At 37.7% G+C, this 18,690-nt stretch overlaps 1 long non-coding RNA gene across 8 annotated transcripts in view; it reads right to left on the reverse strand.

Annotated features, from left to right (window-relative positions):
- Nucleotides 1-18,657, reverse strand: part of LOC131525929 (uncharacterized) — a 67,363-nt gene extending 48,706 nt beyond the window's left edge. For 7 of the 8 annotated variants that reach the window (XR_009267325.1, XR_009267327.1, XR_009267323.1 and 4 more), the window contains exons 1-3: nt 18,517-18,657; nt 10,369-10,413; nt 10,039-10,166 (exon numbers count right to left, since the gene is read on the reverse strand). This is a non-coding gene — a long non-coding RNA (uncharacterized LOC131525929). Of the gene's footprint in view, nt 1-1,907; nt 2,043-10,038; nt 10,167-10,368; nt 10,414-18,516 lie in introns of all 8 variants that reach the window. The other variant, XR_009267326.1, reaches the window with a different exon arrangement.
- Nucleotides 18,658-18,690: the final 33 nt, after the last annotated feature.

Below are 18,690 nucleotides of genomic sequence, written 5' to 3' on the forward strand. Positions count from 1 at the left end.
TTTAGTCAGCCACCAATTGTGCAAGTTCTCCCACTTAAAAAGATGAGAGAGGCCTGTAATTTTCATCATAGGTATACCTCAACTATGAGAGACAAAATGAGAAAAAAAAAAAAAATCCAGAAAATCACATTGTAGGATTTTTAAAGAAATTATTTGCAAATTATGGTGGAAAATAAGTATTTGGTCAATAACAAAATTTCATCTCAATACTTTGTTATATACCCTTTGTTGGCAATGACAGAGGTCAAACGTTTTCTGTAAGTCTTCACAAGGTTTTCACACACTGTTGCTGGTATTTTGGCCCATTCCTCCATGCAGATCTCCTCTAGAGCAGTAATGTTTTGGGGCTGTCGCTGGGCAACACGGATTTCAACTCCTCCAAAGATTTTTGATGGGGTTGAGATCTGAGACTGGCTAGGCCACTCCAGGACCTTGAAATGCTTCTTCACGAAGCCACTCCTTCGTTGCCAGGCGGTGTGTTTGGGATCATTGTCATGCTGAAAGACCCAGCCATGTTTCATCTTCAATGCCCTTGCTGATGGAAGGAGGTTTTCACTCAAAATCTCACGATACATGGCCCCATTCATTCTTTCGTTTACACGGATCAGTCGTCCTGGTCCCTTTGCAGAAAAACAGCCCCAAAGCATGATGTTTCCACCACCATGCTTCACAGTAGGTATGGTGTTCTTTGGATGCACTGGCTTAAGCAGGGGGACACGTCTGGCACTGCAGGATTTGAGGCCTTTGTTACTTTGGTCCCAGCTCTCTGCAGGTCATTCACTAGGTCCCCCGTGTGGTTCTGGGATTTTTGCTCACAGTTCTTGTGATCATTTTGACCCCACGGGGTGAGATCTTGCGTGGAGCCCCAGATCGAGGGAGATTATCAGTGGTCTTGTATGTCTTCCATTTTCTAATAATTGCTCCCACAGTTGATTTCTTCACACCAAGCTGCTTACCTATCGCAGATTCAGTCTTCCCAGCCTGGTGCAGGTCTACAATTTTGTTTCTGGTGTCCTTTGACAGCTCTTTGGTCTTGGCCATGGTGGAGTTTGGAGTTGGACTGTTTGAGGTTGTGGACAGGTGTCTTTTATACTGATAACGAGTTCAAACAGATGCCATTAATACAGGTAACGAGTGGAGGACAGAGGAGCCTCTTAAAGAAGAAGTTACAGGTCTGTGAGAGCCAGAAATCTTGCTTGTTTGTAGGTGACCAAATACTTATTTCACCGAGGAATTTACCAATTAATTCTTTAAAAATCCTACAATGTGATTTTCTGGATTTTTTTTCTCATTTTGTCTCTCATAGTTGAGGTATACCTATGATGAAAATTACAGGCCTCTCTCATCTTTTTAAGTGGAAGAACTTGCACAATTGGTGGCTGACTAAATACTTTTTTGCCCCACTGTATACATACATAACCAAAACACAAAATTACTTAACATTTAAGAAAAATGAAAATGAAAACAGAAGATATAAAAATGGAAACTAACTCAAATTATTCATAAAACCTATATCTCAGTAATACTAAAATAAGACTGGGAACCATATATTAGCATTACTGTAATGTTCTGTATTTGCTGTGTGGATCATACATGATAACTGCTAATCCACGATTTTGGATTTTGATTCAACCTGACGGAGCTCTGCAGAAAAAGAGCATGAAGATGATCTGGGCTGGAATAGAGCGAGTTTGAATGACATTGTGAGGGTCCTTCATGCACACTAATCCAACTATCTGAACTGAAGATCTTAAAAGCTACAGAGAGTCTACATTAACACAACACGCATACTAGAACAGTTTGAGTTTGTCCTCCGCAAAGACACAAATGTAATGAGTCAGCATCATTTACCAGTTTAATCTGAATTATCTCAGCTTCTCATTCGAAATATCTGAAGATCGACTCACCTCGAATGATGACTTTGTGACTGCGTAATCGTGTGGAAATCACATCTCGCTGCAGCTTTGATGTGGAGGATTTAGAGAGCTGACAGCCAGACACACACATCAAACTTCTGCTGTCTCCTGTCTGGGCTTAGACAGCTGAACATTCAGACACAGACTTCTGTTTTAGTCAGTATTTCATGATTTTATATTAATAAAAACGTAATTTTCTACTTTAGTTAACATGAACTAGCAATGGAAAATACTTCTAAAGCTCAAATGAGTGTTAATGTTAATTTCAACATTTACATGTACATCATTAAAATCAAATGTATCTGTTACCATTTTTTTTAATGGACCTGAGCTAACACGAACTTACAATGAATAGCTGTATTCAAAAAGATAATGTTATCAAAGATTAACAAATGCATTGTTCACCGTTAGGTAATAGTTAATGCATTACTTAACGTTAACTAATGGGACATTATTGTGATATGTGTGGCGTGGTATTTACATATGCAAAATTTTATATAAAAAAAGTCAAATATTTTTATTTATATCTATTTTTCAATTTTGAAATGTACATCAATTCAAATATTTTGCATTCAAAACTCATTAAATCTTTATATTCAAATATCATTCTGTTGTTCTTTTATTTGCATTTGTATTTATATTTGAAGATTGAAATATATACAAAGATTTTATATTAAAAAATCATTTTATATTAAAAAAAACTTAGCCTATATTTTAATTTATTTTTATAAAACCTATTTTTGTAATCCAAAAATTATATTCAACAATTATATTGAAATATTTTTCATTGGTATATTTTATAAAATTGCATTTTTTAAAAATTCAAAATCATAAAACTTTCATTATTTTATATTTATAATAACTTTTAAATTGAATTTTTTTATATTTGAATATTTGTATATCAAATTTGAAAAATATTCAAATATTTTATATACAAAAAATAAAACTTACATTTCAGTCATTATTTTGTTCATTAACTCTGATATCATTCTACACGTAAACAGTGAGCAAAATTATATAAAAAAAATATGCATAAACATTTCATACATGCATAAATATTTAATAAACATGTATGAAATTAATACATTAAATCCAAAATAGTGCGCATATGTGAGTGCGTTGCACAAAATTCTCCGTTAGTGCATGATGGAAGGGAATGTGGGCCAAGCTTGGATCAATTCTCACTGGCATTGAAACTTTAGCACCTGTCGGGCGTCCCTCAATCTTCTCCCACAATCCCCTACCTGCAACACGCCCGCCGTCCCCAGCTGCATCCGCAGCCCGAGAGAAATCAAGCGATAAATGGCCCGAGGTTGATCTGAGAAGGGAAGATTGGCGACGTGAGGGCAGAGAAAACACCGATCGGAGCTGGTCTTCTCCCTTTGGTGCGGGCGAATCAGAACAATGGCTGCTGGGAAGGGAGAGCAGTGTCAATACTCCCCGCCGCCTGCACATTCACCCTTCTGAATGGGACGCACCGTGAGGGGGAGAGCGACGCGCACGGCTGAAAGGGAAGTGGTGAAAAAGCCACACGAGGGGCCAATTGATGCTGCTAGCAGGTGGATGGTTCTCCTTTCAGGCCAAACTGCTGAGGGGAGGGGAAAAAAACCAACACATTTCCTTTTTCAAGGGGATCACTTATCTGAAATCAGCAGTCTATTGAAATGGGCCTCCTCTCCTTTCGCGCTCCCCCACTTTTTGGCTCTCTCAGGCTGCGGCTCTCCAAACACACACACACACACATATTGCTTTTTCCTGGTGTCTGAGTGCGTTTCTCCTCCTCCACCAGCACCTGGTTCTCTGCGCAGCAGGGCGATGTGCTCAAAAGCGAGCGAGGGAGGTGGTTAAGCATCATTATAGCAGCGTTCGGGGCCCACACACACACACACTTACCCACAAGACACCGCAAAGCTAGGGGCCATACAGATGTTCCAGCGCGCATTGTCGAGCCTCCCGGGCTCTTTGTGAGGACGAATGTCCTGTTGCTCGTGAAATTGGCCTCAGTTTGAAACACACTTCGTTTAGTTCGCCCTCAAATCGTACGCGCCGCTGTTAGAAACCAAATTGAGCTGGATGCGTAACCCCCTGTTACTCTAACTTGTTTAAGCTCCATTTGATACTGATGAAATTCCTCGGATCTAGGCGCCCTTTATTCACGAGACATTTGTGAGTCAAATTAGGCTCTTCAGGTCGGGCTAAACGCTCTTCGCATTGTATTACAGTGAGCTGAGCAAAGCAAACGAGCTCGCATTACGGCGCTACCGAGGAATTACATACGTAGTGAGTCGCTTAAATTTGCACGCAATTACGTCGCAGAGCAGCCTGTGATTACACGTGCTTATTGTTATTGCCGAAGTAACTGATTGTGTTTGTGCACAACAGGAGATATTTGATGCACTTTTGCTGTGCGGTTTAGATAAGGTTTAGTAATCAAACTTTATTGCTGACAACAGCAAAAGATTTAACAGCAGTTGAAATATTTAAATGACACTAAACGCATTTATTTTTGTAGAAAGCATTGCATTTTTTTTAATGCATTGCATGGTTTAGATAATGTTTGATAATTAAACTTTTAATGCAATATTACTATGAACAGAAAAAATGTGTGTGTGTGTGTGTGTGTTCGTTCTAAACATATTTATTCTTGGCGAATGTATATAATACAATGCACAGTTATTTATGGTTTAATAATGAAATTTTAAAACGCAATAATATTAATAACTAAGAACAGCAAAAATATTTGCATCATTGCTGTCGAAAAAGTATTTAATATTTTTAATACACTGCACTGCTTAGATAATGTCTAATAATCAAACTTTAAAATACATTAATATTAATAAAAACAGCAAAAAATATTGACATCACACTGTGGACTACATTTATTCTTGTAGAAAGTAATGTTTGTAATATATTTGCATGTTTACATAATGTTTAATAAGCAAACTTTAAAATTGATAAAAATAGCAAAAATATTTACATGACACTAGAAAGTTTGTGTTTTTAATATATTAGCATATTTTAGATGTTTAAGCAAACTTTAAAATGCATTAAAATAACGTGTGTGTGTGTGTGTGTCTGCAACTAATTTTAGAGAACATTTCAATATTTTATACTTATAAAAATATTCAATAATCATAATCAAATACATTCAAATATTTTTTATTTATATCAATATCTCAAATTCAAAAAAACAATATTTAACCTTACAGGATGGATGTGTTTTATTTATTTATTTTGGCTTTTTGTAGTTTATTACAGCTTTGTAGTATTTTTTTTTTTCTTAGTGTAGTCTTATTTTGCACCAAATTACTGTAGAGTTTGGTGGCACACATATTTTGACGTCAACAATAAAAGGCCTCTTTATTTCACTACCCAAATTGTTCACACTCACACTTACTGAGAACTGTTTTTCTTGCCGTCTGCAAGAATGAAAACAGACCTGTGTAAATTTTTGATTGGGAGGATTGCACGCTTTAGATATATCTTCAGATACGAAACCAAGGTTCGAAACCAAATGCATATCAGCCATAACTATTGCTTCACATTCCAATTGCAGCGCTGAAGCCTAATCTACGCAGATACGCAGCACATGTTGTGTTCCTCTGCGGAGATGCACTGCAGAGCTTGTTCACGAGCTGTTATCGTCTCCCAAATCAAATCCTCGGCACCCTCAGGGCTGCGCATTTGTGTTTCAACTGCCTGCTAATATGGCTGATTCCTCCGATTGCGGATTTGATAATTCGTTGATTGGTTAAACGGAGCGCTGCTTTACAGCCGCATCTGTGAAATCTCTCCAGCATTATCCTCTAAATAACAGAGCGAGGCGTTTGGCGTCTAAACGAGGGTCACATTTGGGATCTTCCTGTCTGTTTTGGCCGCTCCGAGTGTATCATCTGTGACACCTCTCCAATTAAACGGCGTCTCGGTGATGGCGATGGGGGTGATTTGGGGCAGACGGTCGGCGGATATCAAGGTGCCCGTTAAGAGATCACAGGGGGATACGCGCGTATGTTAATCGACTCTGTTAATGTAGCAATGAATTAAGAGTTTAGATGTCACAGGAGGTTTAACACAGCTGATCCAGAGCAGAGGCCATGGTTCCCGCTGGTCGCCCCTGCTCAGAGCCCCGGCCATGTGGGGGCTAATTACGGGCAAACTGGAAAAGTGTTGGGCTTTTTTTGCTTTAGTTTATCTTTTGAGGAATATTAGACTTTAATTTTAGCCAATGTACTTTTATAAAAAAAATAATAATAAAAAATCATATTCAAATTTATGCAACTTTTTTTTTTACCACTTTATATTTCTAAAACTTTTTTTTACAATCAAAATCTTATTCAAAAATCATATTCAAATACATTCAATTTTTATTAATATTTTAAATTTAAAATATAAATACAAATGCAAAAAAAATATTTGCATATATCATGGATATTTTGAAAATATTTAAAGTCAAATATTTTAAAGTCAAAAACATACATTTATTTATTTTTTTTACAACTTTTTATATTCAGAATATTTGCAAAATCATGTCCAAGTACATTGAAATATTTTCTATTTAAATTTCACATTTAAAACGGTCAAATATTTTATTCAAAAATCATTTTATATTCAAAACATAAAACTTTAGTTTTTTGGTAAATATTTAATCCTTATAAATGTATAAAACTTTACTTTTAGTCAAAATATTATTCAAATATTTTCTTAACTTTACTCAATTTAATAATATTTAATAATATTCTTAATTTAAAAAAAAATGTAAAAATGTAAAATTTCTCAGTATTTCATCATTTATACTGTAACACTTTAGTATTTATAATGATTACATTTACTTTTTTTTTTTTTAAATCTTAGATTAAAAAACATGCAACCTTAATTTTTCATCATTTGTCAAAATACTTTTTTAGAAGTATTTTTAAATAATTATATAATTTATATACAAATTCATTTTTAATTTCCAAAACTTTTTCAAGAATCATATTCACATATTTCTTATTTGCTTTGTATTTATATTTCAAATTTGAAATGCACTGTTAATGTAGCAGTGAATTAAGAGTTTAGATGTCACAGGAGGTTTAACGCAGCTGATCCAAAGTAGAGGCCACGGTTCCCGCCGCTCAGAGCCCGGCCCGTGTGGGGGCTAATTACGGCAAATTGGAAAAGTGTTGGGCGACGACGCGCATGTGGGGCCTCCCTCGGCGCTCGCCGCTTCCCGTCGTCAGGGTCTGATGCCGCCCGTTCGGCCCGCACCTGCTCCTCACCGGCCTGTGATAGATAGAGCCGACCGGTGGCTCAATAACAGTCACCCACCCCACCCTGTCCGGTATTGATGGACTGCGGGGCCGCAGGCTTTGTGAGTGAGGATCATCTGCTGGAAATTGTCTCTCCGCCCCCTCAGCACCTGCGCAGAGGGATGCGATAGGTGAGCGGACGGGCGAGAGGGACCTCAGGGACTCGCTTTTTTTGGAATGATACCCCATCTAACACGAGCGCGCCGTAACGGGTGTGTGTTTGTGTGTTGTGGGGGTTGCTGCAACCCTGCACATGTGTCCTCTCTCCCTCCTTATTATTCCGTAATTAGCCCTTTGGCTGTCTGCTGGAGGACGGCCGTCCCCCCTTGAGAGCCGTCTGTGTTGACAGACACACACAGACCCAGAAAAACAAACACACACCGAACAGCGTTTGACTTCCAAACAGCAAAAATCCCGACTTCTAGAGAAGGCAAACATGCTCGGGCGCCCGTAGCGATTTGGCCTTTGTGGTTCGGTTCCAAGTTTACTCTGCCGTCTCCATCCAGCTGGTACTCAATCACGACGCGCCTACGACAATGTATGAAATCACAATTTGAAGCACTAATGGTGTATTCTGTGGAGCGGATTTGGCCTGTTTGTCAATAGGAAGCTGTAGTTGCGATATTCCTTTAACATCGGATTTTTACGCATTTCATGCAATCGATGGCCATTGAGACAGATGTTTCCAATTCAAAAACGAAACGCTAGCACTCGACTCTATGTGACCGATGCAGAAGTTCTGGACCACGGCCACAACCGGGAAGATATTTTGAGATTCTCAAGCAGTCCGAACTAAAGGATTCACATTCGGCACCAGCTGCCTCTGCTCCAGTGGATAATGCTGCACTATTGCAACAAGAATTCCTGCAAGCAGCAGAGCTTTTGATGACAGGCCTATAACAAAATGTGAAATCACAGTTTGAAGTATTAAAGGCATATTTTGTGAAGTGAATTTGGCCTGTTTGTAAAAAGAAAGTAGTTGCGACATTCTACAAAAATGCTGTTTTTTTACGCATTTAATGCCGTAGAAAGCCATCAAGACAGATGTCCGGCTCACAACAGTTCTGAATGCAGATGTTCTGGACAACGGCCACGGTCGGGAAGATATTTTGAGATTCTCAAGCAGTCTGAACTAAAGGTTTTGCATTCGGCACCAGCTGCCTCTGCGTCAGCGGATAATGCAGCACTATTGCAACAAGCGGTTTGATCGCTCTATACTAGAATTTCTGTGAGTGGCAGAGCTTTTGAAGACAGCCCTACGAAACTTTTTGAAATCATAGTTTGAAACACTAATGGTGTATTTTACGGAGCATAATTAGCTTGTTTGTCAATAGAAAGAAGTAGTTGCAATATGCTATTAACACCTGATTTTTATGCATTTAATGCAATCAATATCTGTCAAGACAGATGTCAGGCTCACATCTATGAATATCTCAAATAAATAAATAAAAATCCCACGGCACACTGAAGCACAGAAATATGGGGGGGGGGGGATTTTTTCAGTAGCTAATTAAACACTGCGTCGTCAGAGTTGGTATTGTGGTTTTATCAGACACTTGCACTTAACATTATATGAAAATCAAGCTTAAATGGAGTTAAGGTTTTTGACCAGCGAATGACGGAGATCTGTGTTTTGTCTGTCATTAGAATGGCTGTATCTGAGGCAGCAAGTGCATCGCAAGTGTATACGCTCTCATCAACTTACAGGTTATAACCATATGGGCACTTAGTTTTTCTTGTTGTTTAATACACTTGGCCAAAATCTCATAAACGATGAATCGCTGCATTTAAAACGTACAGCCTATATTGGCTACAACTAAACGGCAAATGTAACGCTTCTCCCCTCTTCAAACACACAAAAATTTGCCAGACATAGTGTTTAAGTAAAGAAAACGCTGTTCTTATTCAAACATAAGTTATTTATTTACCCTTGCATTGCGAACAAGCGGAGATCTGTCTCCTCCAGGCTGTGCGCGGTGGGGTGAAGTTACGAGGTTTCTCTGATAGTTTGACTGTTTTACTGATAAGCTCTTTTAATTGCTTTTTATTGGCTAAATGTTTGTAAAACCCTCGAACAGATATAAGAAAGACCAATAGCACTGATTTAAAATGATAATATGAAATATTAGAGATATGAAGTTTGGATAATTTTCCACGGCACACCTGACTGAGCTAGGGTATGGCAACTGCCATACTCTGCCATACGGAAACGCCGCCCCTGAATGTATGAAATCAGTTTGAAGCACTAACGGAATTGGCTTGTTTGTCAATAGAAAGCTCTAGTTGCGATATTTTACTAATCTCAGAGTTCTCTGCATTTCAGGCAGTCAATAGCTGTCAAGACAGATGTCTGGCACGCAGTTGCTCGCCATTACAAAAACAATGTAGCTATGGTGATGAGCAGTATGATCGCTCTACACCAGAGTTCATACTTGCAGCGGAGCTTTTGATGACAGGCCGAAAAAGAAGTTTCAGCACTGTTTTCGCAGCTGTGATTGTGAGCGTACGTGCATGCAAAAGCAAAACACTCTCTCCGCTGTCGTGCCTCGGGCTAAACTTGGGCGCTCAGCTGAGAGTCCAGGTGCCTTCTGGGTGCTGATGCAGTCCTACCTGCCATTTATAAAGACAGCTTTACAAAACAAAACAAAAAAAACACTCAAGCAACCTGGGTCCAGTACGACAAAGCAAGCACTTCAGTCTGTCTGAGGGAGCGAGGGAAACCCATAAACAGCCGACAGCGCAAACACGCACGTACTACGATACCCACGGTGTGCAAATCAGTCAGGGACTAATTAACACATCATCACAACCTAACTGCCTGGTGCTCCGCTCACCTGCCTCTTTCTTACTGCAGAGAGGGCGTAAATCTCTCGCTGACGGTCGGAGACGTGGGTATTAATCTGCGATGTTGCCGCATGGCGTCTTTAACCTCGCTCATGAGGTGACGGGCCCTCCGTGCTCTCTGAAAAAGGCAGTTGAAACACAATAAACGTGTTTTAATGACATTGCAGTTCCATTATGAATATGGAAATCTCCAGGGCGCATTCAAGAACAAATGAAATGCAAATGGAAGTTTGAAGACAGTCATTTGGTGTGTTAGTTTGGCTTCTACTGCAATGAGGATAAAACCATAAAGTAAATAAAATGCAAATGATAAGACTCACCATTCACTTACTGTACACTGATCATGCTGTCTGGCCCATGGGCTTCTGTAAAGCAGACAAAATATATACACTAACATTATTATTATTTATCTATTTTTAGAGAATCTAATACTGTTATTCAGCAAGGACGCATTAAATTGATCAGAAGTGACAGTGAAGAATTCATAATGTTACAAAAGATTTCAATTGCAAATAAATGTTGTTTTTTTTAACTTGCTATACATCAAAGAATGCTGAAACAAAATGTATCACGAATTCCACCAAAATATTAAGCAGCACAACTATTTTCAGCATTGATAATAATCAGAAATGTTTCTCGAGCAGCAAATCAGCATATTACATTGATTTCTGAAAGATCATGTGACACTGAAGACTGGAATAATGAGGCTGAAATTCAGCTTTGCATCACAGGAATACATTGTATTTTACAACATATTCAAATATAAAACAGTTCTTTTAAATTGCAATAATATTTCACAACATTACTGTTTTTATTGTGTTTTTGATCAAATAAATGCAGCCTTCTTTTAAAAGCATCACTGTTAGAACTGGTTTTAAACCTTTTTCTTCAGGATTTTAGATCGTACACCAAGAAGCAATTCATCTTTTCAGAACGCAAATTATTAAATTAATAAAACGTTAAATATGGCATTTACATTACAAACATATTTATCCTTGTAGCAAGTATTTAACTTTTCTTCACCTTGGGTAGTTTTATTTTACTTCAAATACAACTAAGTGCAGAGCCTTTAACATCAACAATAAAAGCCTTTTTATTTCTGTATCAGAACAGTACTGCGGTAGAGTTTGACTGAATGGACTTGTGACGTCAACAACATAAATAACATAAAAAAGTTGCTCAGCCAATATTTTGCTAATCCCATGCAATTTATGCACAGTTATGGTTAGGTTGCATGTTTCCTAAACAGACCCGTGCTCCACCAGTTGAGAACCACCGTGTTTGAATCGTACCGTGTCCCATACAGTCAAATTAACGACACTGGGCTGCCCTGCAGGAAAGCATTTTGTCAATATGCAAAAGATGGAGGGTGTCCAAACACAGACAGTTGGATATAGATGGAGCTAATCTGCATTAGTATTCAGCGCACACACACACACTGTAGCGCGTGTGATGGGTTTGTCTGGCGTGCGAGCGTGTGTGTGTGTGGCACAGCAGTGTGTTCCAGACTGCAGTGATTAATCTGACGCTGTCATGTCTCCACAGATGTTTACATGGAGATGTTTGAGGAGCACATGTCTGATAGAGAGTGTATCTTCCGTCCTCTCCATCTTCAAACATGCGCATATACGACGTCACCTGGGCCATCTGGAGGATAGTAGAGAGAAGGCTGACCTACACACACACATACAATCATAACTCCCCAATGTCAAATCACTGTCTGCCAACAGCTGACTGCTCATTTACAAAATCTAGAGCGCTGCCTATCTAGACAGCATTTTTAGGCATCATAGGTGTGCTGAAGACATGAAAGCTGTTTCAAAAGGTAGGCAACAACATTATTCTTTGGCCAAATTCTAAGCTAACATCACATGCACACTTTGAAAATTCTATTCCAATATGCATCACAAAAGTATGATAAATAAACAAATAAATAAGGCCAAGGTGGTCTACAAGATGAGATAAAACATTTTTTATTAAAAATATATTTTAAAATATTTAAACAAATTTGTTTTTTAAAATATATGAAATATTTATAAAAACACATTTTATTCAATACTAAAAAGTATCAGTAAAAATAATTTTTGATAATCAAATAAATGTCAAATGGTATCTCACACATGTACCCCCAAGAGTTTCAGAAGGTATCTTAAAGGGTTAGTTCGCCCATTTAAGACATGAAGTTGTATGCAATCCTTACCAGCACTATAGTGCATACACACTGACCCACCCTTTAGTCACCTCCCTGGTCAGAGTTCTGGCCGCTGGAAGTTTTTCAAGATAGTACTCCCGGTTAGTTTCCGGGGCCTCAAAACTGTGCGTTTTTACGTGAAAAAATTATTTGCGTTTCAAAGCTTGAATGATTTACATCACAAAAAACACGCCTGACAAAATTCATACCTCAGTTTTAATCGGCACTATTTTCTTTCCATTTCTATCAATCCGCTGCTGTCAACGCCAACAGTGCGCACGCTCAGATCAGCTGTTCCATAGTGTTTACACAATCGAATGACAACGACATAAAAAGTAGAAAATGAACAATGGTGCGAACTTGTAAATTCCCAGGCTGTGACCACAAGAATGTGCCGGGATCACCGTTCAGATTCCATCGTTTTCCAGTTTCGGATATAGCTACGAGACAGCTTTGGCTGGTTGCCATCGGCTACTCTGCGGGAGCTAAAATATCGAGAATCAAGGATTTCCGTGTGTGCAGTGCTCACTTCAGCGAAGACGATTACATCCCCAACCAAGGAGGAAAAAGAAAAAAAATGATTTTAAAGAGTTTTGCTGTACCAGTACCACGGGTAAGCTCTATTTACTAACTTTATGATCCAATGTCTAAACTGTACCGTAAACAAGCTGAAAATTACTTTCATCATCATCTGTTCCGTCTGACATTGTGCTAAAATTGGTTTCGTCATCAGAAGTTTCGTAGTCAGACATGTTGTCAGCGGTCGCGCTATCAACAGCTGATCTGAACGTGCGCACTGTTGGCGTTGACAGCAGCGGATTGATAGAAATGGAAAGAAAATAGTGCCGATTAAAACTGAGGTATGAATTTTGTCAGGCGTGTTTTTTGTGATGTAAATTATTCAAGCTTTGAAACGCAAATAATTTTTTCACGTAAAAACGCACAGTTTTGAGGCCCCGGAAACTAACCAGGAGTACTATCTTGAAAAACTTCCAGCGGCCAGAACTCTGACCAGGGAGGTGACTAAAGGGTGGGTCAGTGTGTATGCACTATAGTGCTGGTAAGGATTGCATACAACATGTCTTAAATGGGCGAACTAACCCTTTAAGAGGGTCTCAAACTATGCTCAGATTTTCCAAGCTGACAAATGAGTAAAAATAGATCTTGAAAATAACTGATCATCAAAAATCACTCTCAGTAGAAAAAAAAAGAAAATAAAATAAAAATTACAGACCTCTTTAATGTCTCAATTGTTATTCCTAGACAGTAATGAGACCTTTCTCTGCTTTTCTCTTAAGAATATGACCCCTTGTGATCTCATGTTTTTCCAATGTTTCAGAAGCAGTCTCAACAATGTCTCAAACTATGCTCGGATTTGCCAAGCTGCCAAATCAGTAAAAATAGTGCTCGACAATAATTGATAATCATTCACAAAAAAATTCACAGACCTTTTTAATGTCTCTATTGTTTTTCCCTACACACCAGTGAGATTAAATAGAGAGCAAATTGAGACTCCACCTGCTTTTTCTCACCAGTAATCTCACAAATGTCTCCCTTTAAGGTTTAGATGAGATGTAAACAACATCTGGTAACACTTTACAATACGGTGACACTAATATGCATTAATTTATGCTTAACAAATGCACAGATAATCATGAGTTAATGTGTAACTCATGAAGAACTAAACTGTATCAGCAACAAATGATCATTATGTTATGACTTTACTTGTTGAGGCACTCGACTAACTAACTAATTCAAAATCTATAACCACAATGACATATTACTTAACAATTAGATAATAATCACGTGCCTCAACAAGTAAAGTCATAACATAATGATACCCATGCAAATCATTAGCTAATGATTAATTAAAGCAGACAACTGGAAGTTTAAAGGCATGGCTTCGACCCAATGTGGTAATTAACATATGAATTTACTTCATTAGTTAATAAAATAAGTTATTAGGTAGTTAATATATTATGACGCATTTAACTGATAACAATTTATTGATTACTTAATCTTTGAATCATATCGAATGTTCATTAGTTGCTGAGGCAGTAATCGTTAATAAATGGTTTAGTTCATCTTGAGTTATACATTTAAAAAAAAATAGCTCTTAACAATAACTGAGCATCAAAAATTGCTCTCAGACAAAAAAAAAAGATTTTTAATGTCTCATTTGTTTCTCCTAGATAGTTATGAAATTAAATGGAGAACAAATTGAGACTGAGATTCCCAGTAATCTCACATTTCTTTCAGAAGAGTTTCAGAAGAGATCTCAACAATGTCTTATATTGTGCTCCAATTTGCAAAAGATGCCAAAATTGGCAATCAAATTTCAATATGAACTCAAATATTTCTCATATACTCTTACTGGGTGTCAATTATTGACTCATTTGAGTTAATTTTTTTTATTACTGAAAGAATTTTAGGAGGAACTTTAAAGACAAAGTTGACACTTAAACACAACTGAGAACTCCATTACGTCCACTGAGCAACAAAAGAACAACTTCTGAACAATAAAACTGGATTTCCAGAGTGCAAAGGACAATAAAACATCAAGTTTATATGATCAAGTTGTTCTGACCTACCAGTCTGGATGAACACTAGAATCAGATGTGATGCACCAGTCTCTGTCTCTCTCTAAATCTCGCTCCAGATGGCATGAAACCCTGACGTCGGTGCCTGACAGTTGTGGCGCGTGATGGTGTGACACAAGGTGAAGTGCGTCTGTTTTACAGAAATGCACGCTGCCAAAAAACCCTGCACAGCGCACAGGCCTTGCACAGCATGCAGCCGCAGTGCTGCAGACCTGCATTCTGCATCCAAATCACTGGTTACGGCATGCAGGCCGCCTCCGCAGGGACCAGCATATGATACGGAGGCAGACAATGAAAAACACTCAGAGACAACACAGAGCCTGATCTCACAAACATGCATGCACATGCTGAAACAGTGAATATACACATGGATGAGTGCAAGTTTTAGTAGGGCTGTCAATTTAATGTGTTCATTTATTTAAAGGAACCGTTCACCCAAAAATTAAATTTGCTGAAAATGTACTCAACCTCAGGCCATCCGAGATGTGTTTGTTTGTTCAAGCATTAGATCACTCAGCAATGGATTCTCTGCAGTGAATGGGTGCCGTCAGAATTAGAGTCCAAACAGCTGATAAAAACACCACAATAATCTATAAGTAATCCACACCACTCCAGTCATCAACGTCTTGTGAACCGAAAAGCTGCACGTTTGTAAAAAACATCAATAATTAAAGCATTTTAACTTCAGACTGTCACTTCTGATCAAAATATATGCAAAGTCCATAATGCATAATAACGCTTCTTTAAAAAGTCCATCTCCTGTTGTCCTCTTATATCAAAATCCACCCACATTTTTGTTTAGAACTGTATTTGCTTGTAAACGGTGCTTGATCTGTGCATATTTCTCTCCTGATTCAGACCAGATGACTTTTTCACTGGAGGAAACAACATTATGGATAGAGAACTATTTTAGCCAGAAGCAACAGTTTGAATTTAAAATCATCTCAATGATGGATCAGGTTTTTTCTTAAAAAAACGTGAAGATTTTTGTTTCACAAGACTAGAGTGGTGTGGATTACTTGCGGATTATTGTGATGTTTTATCAGTTTTTTGACTCTCATTCTGACGGCACCCATTCACTGCAGAGGATCCATTTCTGAGTAAGTGATGTAATGCTACATTTCTCCAAACTTATCTACATATTGGTTGACCTAAGGGTGAGCAAACTGTCAGCAAATTTTCATTTTTTGGGTGAATTATTCCTTTAATTATAGAAAAATGTATTGCACTAAAATATAAGTTCAACAGCATGGACCAGAGCGCAAGGGCCTTCAGATGTGTTTTTCATCTACTTGGCAAGTGCAAAAAAACAGCAAGACATGAAGCAAAAGATATCTTCCTGCATGTGTACTATACATCACTTTTTGTCTATTTTAATGCCCTAGTTGTCAGAATAATGTAACTTAATGAATTAATCGATGTTTATTGAGGAACAAAAGCATCAATTAATCTTAATTTGATGCTTTTTCAACAAATATTGACATAAGCAGTTAATTGTGATTAATTTGACCAGTTAACTGACATATCATGTAATAAATTCAGTTGAAATTTGCAATCAGTTGACAGTTTTTAGGCAGAGTTTGTGGTCGTGCACAGTTCAGCTTTTCAAGTGTTGCATGTTCTGTGTCTGGCACACAAACATGGACGAGCATCAAACCATGACAATCAGATGAGAGTCTGGCTCTTAGATAATTAACTCTGACTCACTGAACGAGGTTTCAACAGGCTTATGCTGCAGTTGGTAAACAGGCTTGAGGTTGTCAACATAACACAGGCTGAACAACACAATTTTCCATTTTGCTTTCCAAATGTCTTACTGAATTTCAATAACTTCATCCTAATAATTCACCACACACAGAAAAACAGAAAAATACACAATTCACCTAGGCGCTGACAGGATCAGTTTTTAAGGATGCATGGATAATAAAATTCAGTCCAATATGGATATGCCGATCATTTCACTTTTCATGTTATGGCCGTTAATCAATAAATTAATAATACAACACAAACTACAAACAATCGTTTTAAATACTGCTACTGTATATTACACTAAACTACTAGACCACTAAGTAAGTTAAAACTAAGTAAATTTTGCTATAAAGCACTACATAATACAATATGAAATTTGAACATTATGAAAAATGGATTCATTTTCAGATTAAATATTATTTTTGCTAAATAGCAATGAATAAATTCCATAAATATTAATTTTAACTGAGCGCTAGATTAGGGTAAATGTTATTTAAATGTAAAAATATGGGAACTGAGCATGCATAATTAAATATATTAAATATATTCCAGTATATATTTCAAACACAAACCCAGCGCATCAACAGCAGCTTAATGCTCTCAGAAGATTTTTGAAGAAAGAGAGACAGACAGACAGACAGAGTGGAGGAAAGCAAGGTTATTTGCATGGAGAGCCACGGACGCCCCCGTTCCCCGTATCTGATGTCAGTCTCCCGACACTGATAGACTCTGCGTCTCCCATTTAAGGGATAATGAGATTGCTCGAGCCACACAAACCTCTGCTGACTACACTACACTGTGACGCTACGGCAGTCACTTCATATCACAGAGACTCATCAGGGTTCAGCTAAACAACTCCGCTTGCCCCCATCTTCCTCCGACCTAGACACACGATACGAAAGCGCTCGGCTCATCAAGAGCCCGAGCAACAGCATAATGGAGAGAAGTGGGTGAAAACGAAGAGGATGAGGGGCAGATTCTGATTGGCTGAAAAAAGGGCCGTTTCCATCACAGTGTCTTCCTCAGGTGGTAGAGGACGTGTGAACTTGTAGGAAAGAAAATTCACAAATGACATCTCTTTAATGTCTCAATTGTTTCTCCCAGACATCAATGGGAAAAGGGCCTTTTAACCTCACAGTCTTCACCTCGTATTTTATTTCAGAAGAGGTTTCAACAGGTCAGACTTGATGTGATTCCAAAGTCTGCATTCAAAAGTGTCAATTTTTTTATTGCAACAGATCTCAAACATTCTCATCACATTCTCCCAAGACCAAACATGCTACATACATAAGAATAATTTCACAGCTCTTTACTACTAGCCAACCAATGCCAGTCCTGCCTCATTTGGCACCCAAAGTAAAACACAGAGGAACACTGAAAGTTGACCTATATGTGTGACCCTGGACCACAAAACCAGTCTTAAGTCGCGGGGTATATTTGTAGCAATAGCCAAAAATACATTGTATGGGTCAAAATTATTGATGTTTCTTTTATGCCAAAAATCATTAGGATATTAAGTAAAGATAATGTTCCATGAAGATATTTTGTAAATTTCTTACCATAAATATATCAAAACTTAATTTTTGATTAGTAATATGCATTGCTATATATTTAGTATATTGAAAATACACAATATGTCATTCATAAAAATCCAGAATCACAAACTGAAATAAATATAAAGAATGGTACAACATAGTAGCATTAACATAAATGGGCGATAAAACATCTTTAAAAGACTTAATTCACATTACATGAGGCTAAATGAAGGTTTTCAAATTTATCTTTCATAAAAGTAACATACTGTATATATAGGCTACCATGGTACAGATATTTACATGATACATGAAGCCAATTGTTTAAAAAAAGAAAAGATTTTATTTGTTAGTATAAAGTTAATGTACTGTTCGTGTTTTGATGGAATGGATTACCTGTAGCACGTGCAGGTGTTGAATTGATGAAAATCGACACGATTTATCTTATAAGTTTTGTCTCCGTTAATATCGTTGGTAAATATCCACTTTATCCAGCGTTCCTTTTGTTTTATTTTTTTATGTAAGCTCATCTGTAACATCGCGTTAAAGTTTTACCGCCAGAGAAAATTT

This window comes from Onychostoma macrolepis, chromosome 19 (assembly GCF_012432095.1).
Source record: "Onychostoma macrolepis isolate SWU-2019 chromosome 19, ASM1243209v1, whole genome shotgun sequence".
NCBI lineage: Eukaryota > Metazoa > Chordata > Actinopteri > Cypriniformes > Cyprinidae > Onychostoma > Onychostoma macrolepis.